At 48.6% G+C, this 10,792-nt stretch overlaps 1 pseudogene; it reads right to left on the bottom strand.

Moving 5' to 3' along the window:
• Positions 1-10,792, bottom strand: part of LOC130405026 (ras and Rab interactor 2-like) — a 31,742-nt pseudogene continuing 20,950 nt past the window's right edge.

The following is a 10,792-nucleotide window of genomic DNA, read 5'->3' as shown; positions in this document are numbered from 1 at the left end:
ACTACACACAGACACACTCTTTTTAGCTGTCAAAGGTTCAGCTATGATGGAAATATAAGCTTTTTTCCTCATTCTTGATGAGGTCCTTGAAAATATAAAGGGACCACGTTCTTTTTTGTTTTTGTATTTTTGAGGGGAGGTAGTTGTTAAAACAGACTGAATCTAATTTGCTTCTTGTACAATGTTTTATTTATTAATCAACAGTACAAAATGTAATTTGTGTTTTGCTAAGGAATATGTGTCTTTAGAATGTACGTGTAAAGTAATCATTGTCGTATTATTTTTATATATAAATATGTGTATTTATTTATTACAGTCAGAGTACTTCTCTGTGCTGCTACCGGGAAACAGGGTTTAATTGTGTTCAGATTATTTGTAATGCAATAATTATAGGCTTGCAAGTGTAAATAAGCCACTTTAAAGATCAAAGATGAAATTTATAGCAGCAGAGTTCCAAATGTATGATCTCTTGATATTTACAGATATAGTGTTGTCCTCTATGTAGGGGTATGTTTGTAGAGAAATTTCCAATCACTATAAAAACCTGACTGTTACTTGCATATCTCAAACACAAAACTTAATTAGCTTTTTGTGCAAATTGTGATTGACTCACAAAACGACACAAGCAGCATTCAGTTAGCAGCAGTTAGCTGCACCTGTAAGTCCACCGTTGGAAACCGTTTTTTTTAGTAAATCAACTATTGTACTCCTTACTTATTTAACACCAGCCCTGGCTTTTAGCTCAGTCTCAGGTAGTACTGCTATCTAGACAAGCTGTTTTTACAAAGCTTACACAAAGCTATTGTCTCTATAATATACACTGCATAGGGAAGAACATATTTTCTGTCTGCAATGTCCTCAAAAGAGAATCCATTGAAGCAACAAGAGAAGCATTTGTATTTCTTGTGCCCCACTATTGCTTAAGCCCCATAAATATATAACTGATACTTAATTGATTTGGTTAAACAAATTCTATGCTGCTATTGTTTCCAAGTTACAAGCTCAAGATCACAATTACGGTACCATGATTTTGAAACTGATCAAACTGTCTCCGAGACATTCACCTTTTCAAAAACAAGTTGTCTTGTTGTGAGACACTTCTATATAATTTGTGATATTCACATGGGTGATATTACTGATGTAAAAATGTACAAAAAATAGGGATAGATGTATTTATATTTTTTGTCTCAATCTGTATATCTGTTTGAATATATTTTCATAGATCCTAGGTCTGCTCCTTGTAAGCCCTTTCCAGAGCAGTAATGCCCCCTTTGTCGTTTGTTTACTCGCATGAGGATAGATAATATAATAAAATAATTTATGGTAAAACTCTATAATGTACTTTTATTTTTTAGGTGAGATTCTTATGACTGTTAAGATGGCACTGGATTAGTTTGGACTGTACGCTCCCGATGACTGCATGCTCCCGCGGGTATAGCTTAGCAACGTACAGAGGATGACGACTCGATGCAGGCGATATGGTTTCCCGCTCTCTGTTTGAGCGGTAAATCCTACACGCACAAGGAACTTTTTTGGGACAGAAATGGGTTTACTTTTGTGTTTAAATGTTAGAGACATCATTTTAGGACGGATTTTGGTACCTTAACATTAATAAAGCTCTTTGCTTAAGGTATTCCTCTTGTTTGACCTGCCTTTTTTTTGGCCTAACTATTTCCCTACACACACCACACCACACTCACCATGCAGAAATCAACATAACACTCCCGGTTAGTGCCAGGGGAGGGGATAAACACAAGTGAGCAGAGCACTGACTTTGCAACATTCCCTTTGTATTCTTGTAAGAATTGTATTCAGTCACAAAGAAATCGGATAAAAAAGTCTCATATATTTATAAATGAAAGTTTAGTAGATACCCTCTGCCTCATTATAGCATACAATGTGTACATTTGACATATATTACATAACGTATTTATATATATCGCTACTTAAAATAAATTTGATCAAACATTCCGCTGTTATTCCATTTTCAACTTTTATTAAGGGGCCATGACCTGTGACCTTTATGACACTTCATCATGTAGACACTGTTACGCTGCAGTAAAAGTAGACTAAAAACGACTACGAAGACGCAAGTTACCCCCCACCCTCTACAAAATCAGTTTCGGATCAAAATGCAAAGGTACTACTAGGTGGATATACATAGTGTTTTGATGCCCCTGACCTTGCTGTTAAATGGCTCTCGGCTGTCTTTCTCGATGCAGTTTCTACGCTCGCTGTCCATTTACCTGCTATCCCAGCAATCCTACCTTCCCCGTTAACATATTCAATGTATTACAAGAGATGGGACTCCTGTGCCGATCGCATTACCCTTCAGATCAATCAAATCATAGCACACAACAGGGCCAGTCATGGTATTTCAATCATATATACGATGATCAGCCTGATAAAGGTGTTGATGAACTGAACTCATATATTTTAGTACTTTGTCAACACCACCTTCGCTGCGTACGACTGCATACTCTGTACTTTCTATGTCTTTCACGTATCTTCTATACCTAACCTAACCTTTCTATATTAGCCATTGAGCCATGTACTGCATAAATATTATTTTGTTACTGCGTGCAACCTTAGACCAGCTAAGAGGTTTACACTGCCATTGCATAGAAGTCTACTTCTATGTTAAGTTTTTTTTAAAAAGGAGTCATATTTGTCAGTAGTACTGTATTTCATGACCATGCCAGGGTTCCCAGAAGGCACAGATAAGAACATGGCGGATTTATTTAGTATCATTTAAAAACTGGAAGGTTCCATCGTTGCGGCAAGGCTTATATCTGTAATATCTCCAGGATAATCACTAACAATTAAAACATTCATTATATAAAAGACTTAACTTTCTGCACAGATGATACGGCAGTTTCTAAAAAATTGTTTCTAACAAAAATATAGACGGTGACACCCACATCACTGCTAATGTCTCTTTTGAAAGAACCCAAACACACACCACAGGCAGTTAACCAGCAACTGCAACAAGTTAATCATACAAATAAAAATCATGTATAAAACATTATCCTACACAATATCGTCATTAATAAACAATAACCGTAGTAAACAGGTTTCAACATTCAGGAACCAGGAGGCTTACAGCCCTCCCTGTCCCCATGGCTGTCCACGCGGGTTGAACCCTGTTAATGTGTCCTTCACCGAGGCGTTTCCAGGACCAACGGGGGTCCACGTGAGCACTGCTCTCACCCGCCGCCTCACAGAGGGTCTCAAACATGAGATGAGGAAACCAGAACGAAACCAAGACAGAACAAGATGGCTCAGTGTCTGTCTCACTTCCTTCCCTCTCGGCCCGCCAGCGGGAGAGATGCGCGCCGCAACGGGCGCCACCCGAAAAGGAGAAGTGGGGCTAGCCCAGCGAGTCCAGCCCGGCTGACCTTAGAAGCACCGGGTCACACGGACACGGAGGTCACGTCGCGGTGCCCCGGCAACAGGCTGAGGCTCAGGCTGGGGCTCAGGCTGGGGCTCAGGCTGGGGCTCAGGCTGTGGCTCAGGCTGCTGCAGGGGGAGGAGGAGGAGGCGGGGCCAGAGGAGACCGCGCCCGGGTCGGGGTCGCCAAGGTCGGGGTCGCCAAGGTCGGGGTCGCCAAGGTCGAGCTCGCCGGGGTCGGAGGTCAGCGGGAGTCTGTTGAGGTTGATGGGCGACGCGATCTCCTCCAGGGGTCCCGCGCGGCGGTACACGAAGTGGAACGGCGGCGCCTGGGCCCGGCTGTGGAGCTCCGCCTTGATCTTCTGCGGGTGGGTGTCTGGCGCCAGCTGCTGGCTGCTTCCCTCCATGACCAGGAACAGGGCGTAGCCCTCCACGCCCGACACCTTGAACTTGTGGGCGCACAGCTGGCACACCTCCTCCGCCGTGGCGTAGGGGCGCACCGGCAGCGTCTTGGCCGTGCAGCCGCTGTCCAGAGACTTCAGCGCCACCCGCAGGTAGTTCTGAGGAGGACGACAACACGCCGTCAACGACGGCAAACAAGGGAACGAGGTGCTCTGAGGTGACGCCAAGCAGCCGAGGGTCGATGGCCGACCCGCTGGATACTCTGTCTGTCATTGATGCTGTCATTTAAGATGAGCTCAGATAAGATATACTTTATTCATCTCAGCAGTGAAAAATTACCCAGCTGCCCCCCAGCGATAGCACAAAGAAAGGATTAAGTGTGAAACAACAGGATGGACCGTTCCTAAATCAATGTATTGAGTATTAAGATAAGAGGACTAAACTGTACCGCATTGGGTTAAGTGTAGAGTTACTACAATGTCATCTTGGGGGGGAAAAAAACACTTAGGGACTTCATAACGATATCTTATTCAGAGAGAGCTGGGACAGCATGTGTGCACTGTGTGTGTGTGCGTGCGTGCGTGCATATGTGAACGGGACCGGCTGTACCTGGAAGTCGTCCACGGAGGGGGCGGAGCGCTGGCTGGTGCGGCGGTGGTGCCACTGGCGGAGCGTGTCGCGCGTGCGCAGCAACCGGGCCGCCTGCTCCTCCTGGAAGTTGCGGATCAGGGACATGGCTCCGTAGGCGCTGGTCAGGTAGTACCCGCCTGGAGGGAGAGCCACAGGGGCCCCGGGGTTAGAGGGAGCGCAGCGAGCTAGGTTCAGTGAGAGGCCCGAACCACTGCCGTGTCTTGCCACTAGGGGGCGCTTGAGGCCGAGCTTGGTGGGTGTACTTGGAGAACACACTGGGGCTGGAACACTGTTTTAATGGCGTCCTTTCCGTCACTCTTTTTCATTTTTATGATTTTTTTCTCAAAAAAGATTAAGCAGACAAAAAGGCTTGAATAAAATACCAAAGGTCAATTTTTTAAGAGTTTATTTTTTTAATTCTCTCATGTTCTAGAAAGATTTAACAAAGATCGGCGCCAGACTTGGCCTGCAAAACAATCCATCTTGTGGGCCAGCTTCAGCGTCGTACCTTCTCCGTTGAGCTGAGAGGGATCCAGCAGCTCCATCATGTACAGGATCTCATGGTCCAGCTGAGGCAAGTCACACTGGGCCAGCACGTAGGTCATCATGGGCAGGAACTCATCCGCTCCGGACATGCGCCCTAGGAGAGAGACAGGTCCTCGGTGGTTAGGCAGAGCTTGGCATGTGGTTAATACTCTCACGGCCGATAAAAAAAAACACAGAAGTATAGAAAAATAGCCATGCAAATTTTTTAACTGCACTGCCGATTCTAATAGGCATCTGTCTCAGTCTTTTACGCAACAGATGTGCACTGTGTTTCACACAAACGACAAACACATAAACACTTTTATAGATATTTTGTCCACCCATTAAACTGCCATCACTCTCGCTCCACGCTTCAGTCCTGAGTGTGTCTCACCGGGGCTGTCCTCCAACACGCCGTAGATGAGCTTGCAGACACGCAGCAGCACCGTCACCTTCTTCTCGGGGGAGTACATCTTGCACAGCGTCTGCAGCTTCTGCTTGATCTTCTCCATGGCCAGGGGGTCCGGCGGGGGGCCGTCAGGCAGCCCCATGTCCTGGGGCAGCCGGGCCTTGGCCTGGGCCAGGTTCTCCAACAGCTCCTGCCACGCCCCGCTGCGCACCTGGAACTTCAGCAACGCCGCGCTGACCACGCCCTTCAGCGGCTTCAGCACGCACTTGTGCATGGCCTTCTCCAGGACCCCGTCTGGGGAGGAGGAAAGGGAGGAGGGGGAGACGGTTACAATGAATCGATCGTGAAGCGTACACACACACCGACCTCGTGCTGTGATTTGGATGGTGGTAAACTTTTTTTTGCAGCAGCACTTTTCGTAGCGATTGTTACCACGTGCTTTGACTGGTCTCGGCCTCGCTCATGAGTCCAGCTGGATGGAAGCGCCTGGGAATGTGTTTTGAAAGGCAGAGACAGACCGGTTTTGAATCACTGATGTGTCTTCCGTATGTTGGTTATGAGATCAGGTTTGTCTCGTACTTCAGGTGGAAAGTTGTTTTTTTTATGCTTTGTGCTTTTCAAAATAAGAACGTTTCTCGTAGTGACTGAGTACTCTTCACACTGGTCACACTGAGCAAAACGACAGCAGCCTCTTTACTGAGTTTAGAGCTGTGGTCTCGTATCAGGGATGGCCAGAGTTGAGGGATTGGAGAGAGCCCAGCAGGAAGTGTGTCGACATTTTGTGTCTTATTAGATGTGCGTGTGCAGCATGACTAACAAATTCCAGCTCAAGTCCAAACCGCAATGCTGCTAGAAAAGGACCATCGTCTTGTGTATGTGCATGTGTTCCTGCATCCGTGTGTGTGCTTGTGTGTGTGTGTGTGTGCGTAAAGGAGAGAGAGAGAGTGTTGCTGACTGTCCTTGAATTGGGTAAAGTCAGCAGGTTTTAGGCTCGGATCTGCACACTGAAATCTGAAAATGAATCACTCTAGCGCTCACGTCACCTCCAGCTCTCTGCTCTTTAAATGTTAGGACAATCACATTTTTGGTTTAAAAATGTGTTCATTTGATAGGGAATACTGTATGTTTTATATTATATAAAATATATTTATATCTCCAAAATATTTATGATAAATCTTGCTAGACTTTTTGATTAAAAAGGTTAGAAAATTGCAATAACCACAAATACCATGGCAGACTACATGGCCGGTAATTCCCCCATGCAAAATCTGATGAGTGCCTTGGTAATCTATGTGCGTCACCAATTAAGTGGTAGAGATAAAGCTGATAATACAACGATGATGAGGATGAAGATGAGAAGGTTCATATGTAAGCTTGGCTAAACTTAATTGTAGGTGATATTTTCACCTACGTCATCCTGTTGACGTAGGTGCTGCGGTTGGCCTTTGTAGGACAGCCTACGGTGGATCTCTTTGATAGTGATGGACGGCGTCCAAAACCATCGGAGGCTGAAGGACACCCTCCGAGAAACCAAAAATAAGAATTTAAGAGTAGGTTGCATCTCTGGCAGGTTCTGGCAGTGCTGGTGGGATTTATTTTCTCCGTCTCACAGACACACACGCACGCACGCACGCACGCACGCACGCACGCACGCACGCACGCACGCGCACACACAAACACACACACACACCCACACACACACAGACACACACACACACACACATACAAACATACACACATACACACACACAGAGTTTAGCTGTGTTATGACCAATCTAAAACAGGAAAGGAAGACCAGAGGATGCAGAGGAGACAGGACATCAGATAAACATGCTCTATCAGCGTCACAGCCCTTGGTGCTATCAGGTGTCCTTCCTGCCAGATATATACACCTCCTCACCAAAACATCCTTATGTTGTCCAGCGACCAGCCTGGATGTCAACATATGTCAAGCCGTTTTTAACCAAACGTGTTGTAAACATGGGGGCAAAGCAGGCCAAATGGGCCAAATTACAGCTGTCATCAAGGCCCACTCCCGCTGAGATGTGATGACCTTCTTAACTCCTCACAGATACACAAGCTACCTTAGTCACTCACTTTTATTTGTCGTTTTAGCGTTTCATGCTCCTCGTGTCTATATATAAGAGTAAATGGTGAAAACGCTTACAGACACATATGGCTGAATCACAAGGGATTGACGGTGTTGACGGTGTATCAAAGGTTGAATGTGTGATGGAGCTGTGAGCGGTGCCTCATGCCTACAGGTACGTTTGTGTGCTTTCCGTGTGTCCTGTCTGGGAAGCCTTTGGCTCCCAAAGATAAACAGGGACTCAAGACGTCCTGTTTATGGACTTGCTCCCCGTCCCCCCTCTTTGGATGGAGCCAGTCTGTATAGTGCTCAGATACAAGGGCGCCTGTTCTCCATACCCCTCCCCCCGCCCCCTCTCTCTCTCTCTCTCTCTCTCTCGCAGCACAGAAGATGTGATGACAGGCAGATAGAGCGAGAGAGATTAACGGTTAAAAGGGTTTAGAGAGAGGGAGACATTTTGAGAATCATTACGAGAAAAAGGAGAGGATATGGACAAGAAACTAGGGGGAAAGAATGTGAGAGAGAGAGAGAGAGAGAGAGAGAGAGAGAGAGAAGAGAGAGAGAGAGAGAGAGAGAGAGAGAGAGAGCCCATGCAGCACGAGCAGAACCCCCTTGCTGTGATTGGAGGAGAAGATAAACGGAAATAGCCCTCACGGAGACAGATCTTGTACTCCTTTGGCAGTCAGCCGCACAAACACATCTGTGTTGGACTGGTGGACACTGAGACACACTCAAAACACTTTCTGGAAGGGAGGGGGCGAGAGCAGCACTGGCACAAACAAAACATTGCGCAACACATCTCAGGAACTCAATGAAGGAAGAAGCAATGGTTCTCCACATAAAAAAAGTCCAAAAGGCCTGAGTCCATAGCAAACACGAGACTAATATAAGAAATGCGTGCTGTTTCTTGTTATCCCCTGGGAGTGTACACCAAACCTTGGCCTGCTCTGCATATGAGCCCCCACTCTACCACTTTTTAGCAGTGAGGTACAGACACGACTAGCTCGACCAAGACTTATGGAGCAATAGCTACAAAATGACAGGATGGTGGTTTAAGGGGGCCTTACTAATTAAGTTATTAAGAACTATTCAATTGTCTATTTTCCTTGGTAATCACAGCCCTCCTACGTGATTCACGTCCAACTGCTGTTAGCTTGGAAGGTGTGCAAACAGGTTTGTGTGTCGGGTTAAACAAGGCTTTTGTCCTCTGTTTCGAGTGATGTGTGTCTGTGAATGTGTCTTTCGTGTGTGTGTGTGTGTGTGTGTGTGTGGGTGTATGTGTGTACTGTCATTGGCCGGTGTTACAAGTTGGACAACACAGGAACCCTCCTTGCTTCCCTTAGGTGTTCCTGTGTGTGTGTGTGTGTGTGTGTGTGTGTGTGTGTGTGTGTGTGTGTGTGTGTGTGTGTGTGTGTGTGGTGTGTGTGTGTGTGTGTGTGTGTGTGTGTGTGTGTGTGTGTGTGTGGGAAGTATCAGTGGGTGGGTGTGTTTTTCTGAAATCAAATGCGTTGTGTAAACTGTGTTCAGAAATAGAGGAGGCATGTGGGAAAGGCTGCTGTGTAAAACAGGTTTGGCAAACATTGTCCAAGCACACCTGCAGGAGGTTTTGCTGACGAATGTCGAATTAATGTCTGACCGACAAAGTTCTGGTCTGAACACGTACGTCTCGCATGTTCACTCACGTTGAATGCAAAAACTTAGCCACACAAACACAGACACACACACACACACACACACACACACACACGCGCGCACTCACAGACATAAACAATAAAACACATGCACGCCGACACACAGCCCTCGGGATGCGAGCTTACACAGGAAATGTTTTCCACACGGCTCATCATTAAAACGTAGAAGTGAAACTGCTGCATTAAAACAATTGACGAACACTGCTTCACTTCCACATTATTCATCCCCCTACCACCCTTCCCCATGTAAAGTCGGTCACTGATGCACTTTATACCAACATGCGTTCATCCCTCTATAAACCTTGATATAGAACACAAAGTGGCGACACAGCGGTGGTGGAGAGGTCAGCATGAAGCCATTGCAGCTCTTTAAATACATTGACACTCCACCGCAGAGCGTAGTAATTGCAGTACTAAACCCCAGTGCAGATGAGGTCATAACCAGTTGACGAGCAGTTGGTTTATGTTGCGTCACCGCGGGCCATAATTAAGAAGAGCTCAACAGCAGAGTCCCCTACTCCGACGTAAACAAAAGAAAAGCATAGGAGGTCTGAGATGCTCACCGATCTGGTCCTCGGGGATGAGGCTCTCGATTGGGCGGCTCCAGCTCCGAGCTCTGCCTCAGGTACCTCTTCATCTGGGTCACGAACTGCCGCAGCGTCTGCAGCAGCTCCAGGCCCGAGTCGTGGCCCTGCCATGCCTGCGATCCCTCGGCCACATGTAGCTCAGGTAATCCTGCACCAGGCACCCGAAGTACGACGACTTGTCCCGGGACAGCTCCAGCACGCGCCGCACCGCCCGCTTCTCCGGCGTCAGAAGGGAGCTGAAGCGGAACACGCCGGTCATCTTGCGCAGCTGGCACTGCAGCGCCCTCTGCAGGCCCAGGGCCCCGGCGCTGGCCCTCCGGTTGGCCCCGCTGCGGCGGCCCGGGGGCAACAGCGTCAGGTCCTGGTCCTGCTCGTGCGTCCCGGGTCGCTCTCCAGGCCCACGCCGAGGTCCTGCTCCTCTTCGTCCTCAGTCTTCGTCCTCGTCCTCGTCCTCGTCCTCCTCCATGCTGCTGTCGGGCCCCTGGTGGTTCTCCTGGCGGAGGAGGCGGTGGTGGAGGGGCGGCGAGAGGGACAGGGGCAGGTGTGCGGCGTAGTCGGGCCAGGGGGGGTGGGGGGGGGGTCATGCAACGGCGGCAGCCTGAAGGCGGAGAAGGAGGAGAAGGAGAGGTCCATGGAGTCGGGCTCCGACGAGTCCGTGGAGAGGCTCATGTCGCTCAGCCGCTGGCCGCCGCTGCCGCCGCCGCCGCCGCCCTGCGAACCTCCCCGCCGTTCTCGGCCGTGGCGTCGGGCGAGCTCTGGGAGCCGGGGGCTGTCGAGGGTGTCCGTGGTGGCGGGTGAGGATGGCGTTCTGCCGCGTCACCTGGGAGCGGCTCAGGGCCTGCTGGATGGTGCGCTCCTCCATGGCCAGGTGGCACGTGACCTCGTCCTGGCTGGTGGAGGGCGAGGCCTTCACCCGGCGGGGCGACGAGGACATGGAGACCAGCGAGGGCCGTGGGATGGAGATGGGCGAGCTGATGCTCAGCTTCTTGGTCGGCTGCGAGGACGAGGAGAAGGAGGGGAAGGAGGGGAAGGAGGAGGTGCTGATGCTCAGGGAGGAGCCACAGCCGGT

The sequence above is a fragment of the Gadus chalcogrammus genome, chromosome 15, assembly GCF_026213295.1.
Source record: "Gadus chalcogrammus isolate NIFS_2021 chromosome 15, NIFS_Gcha_1.0, whole genome shotgun sequence".
Taxonomy (NCBI): Eukaryota; Metazoa; Chordata; class Actinopteri; order Gadiformes; family Gadidae; genus Gadus; species Gadus chalcogrammus.
Note: the sequence above shows the minus strand (reverse complement) of the source record. Positions and strands in the feature narration are given on the sequence as shown.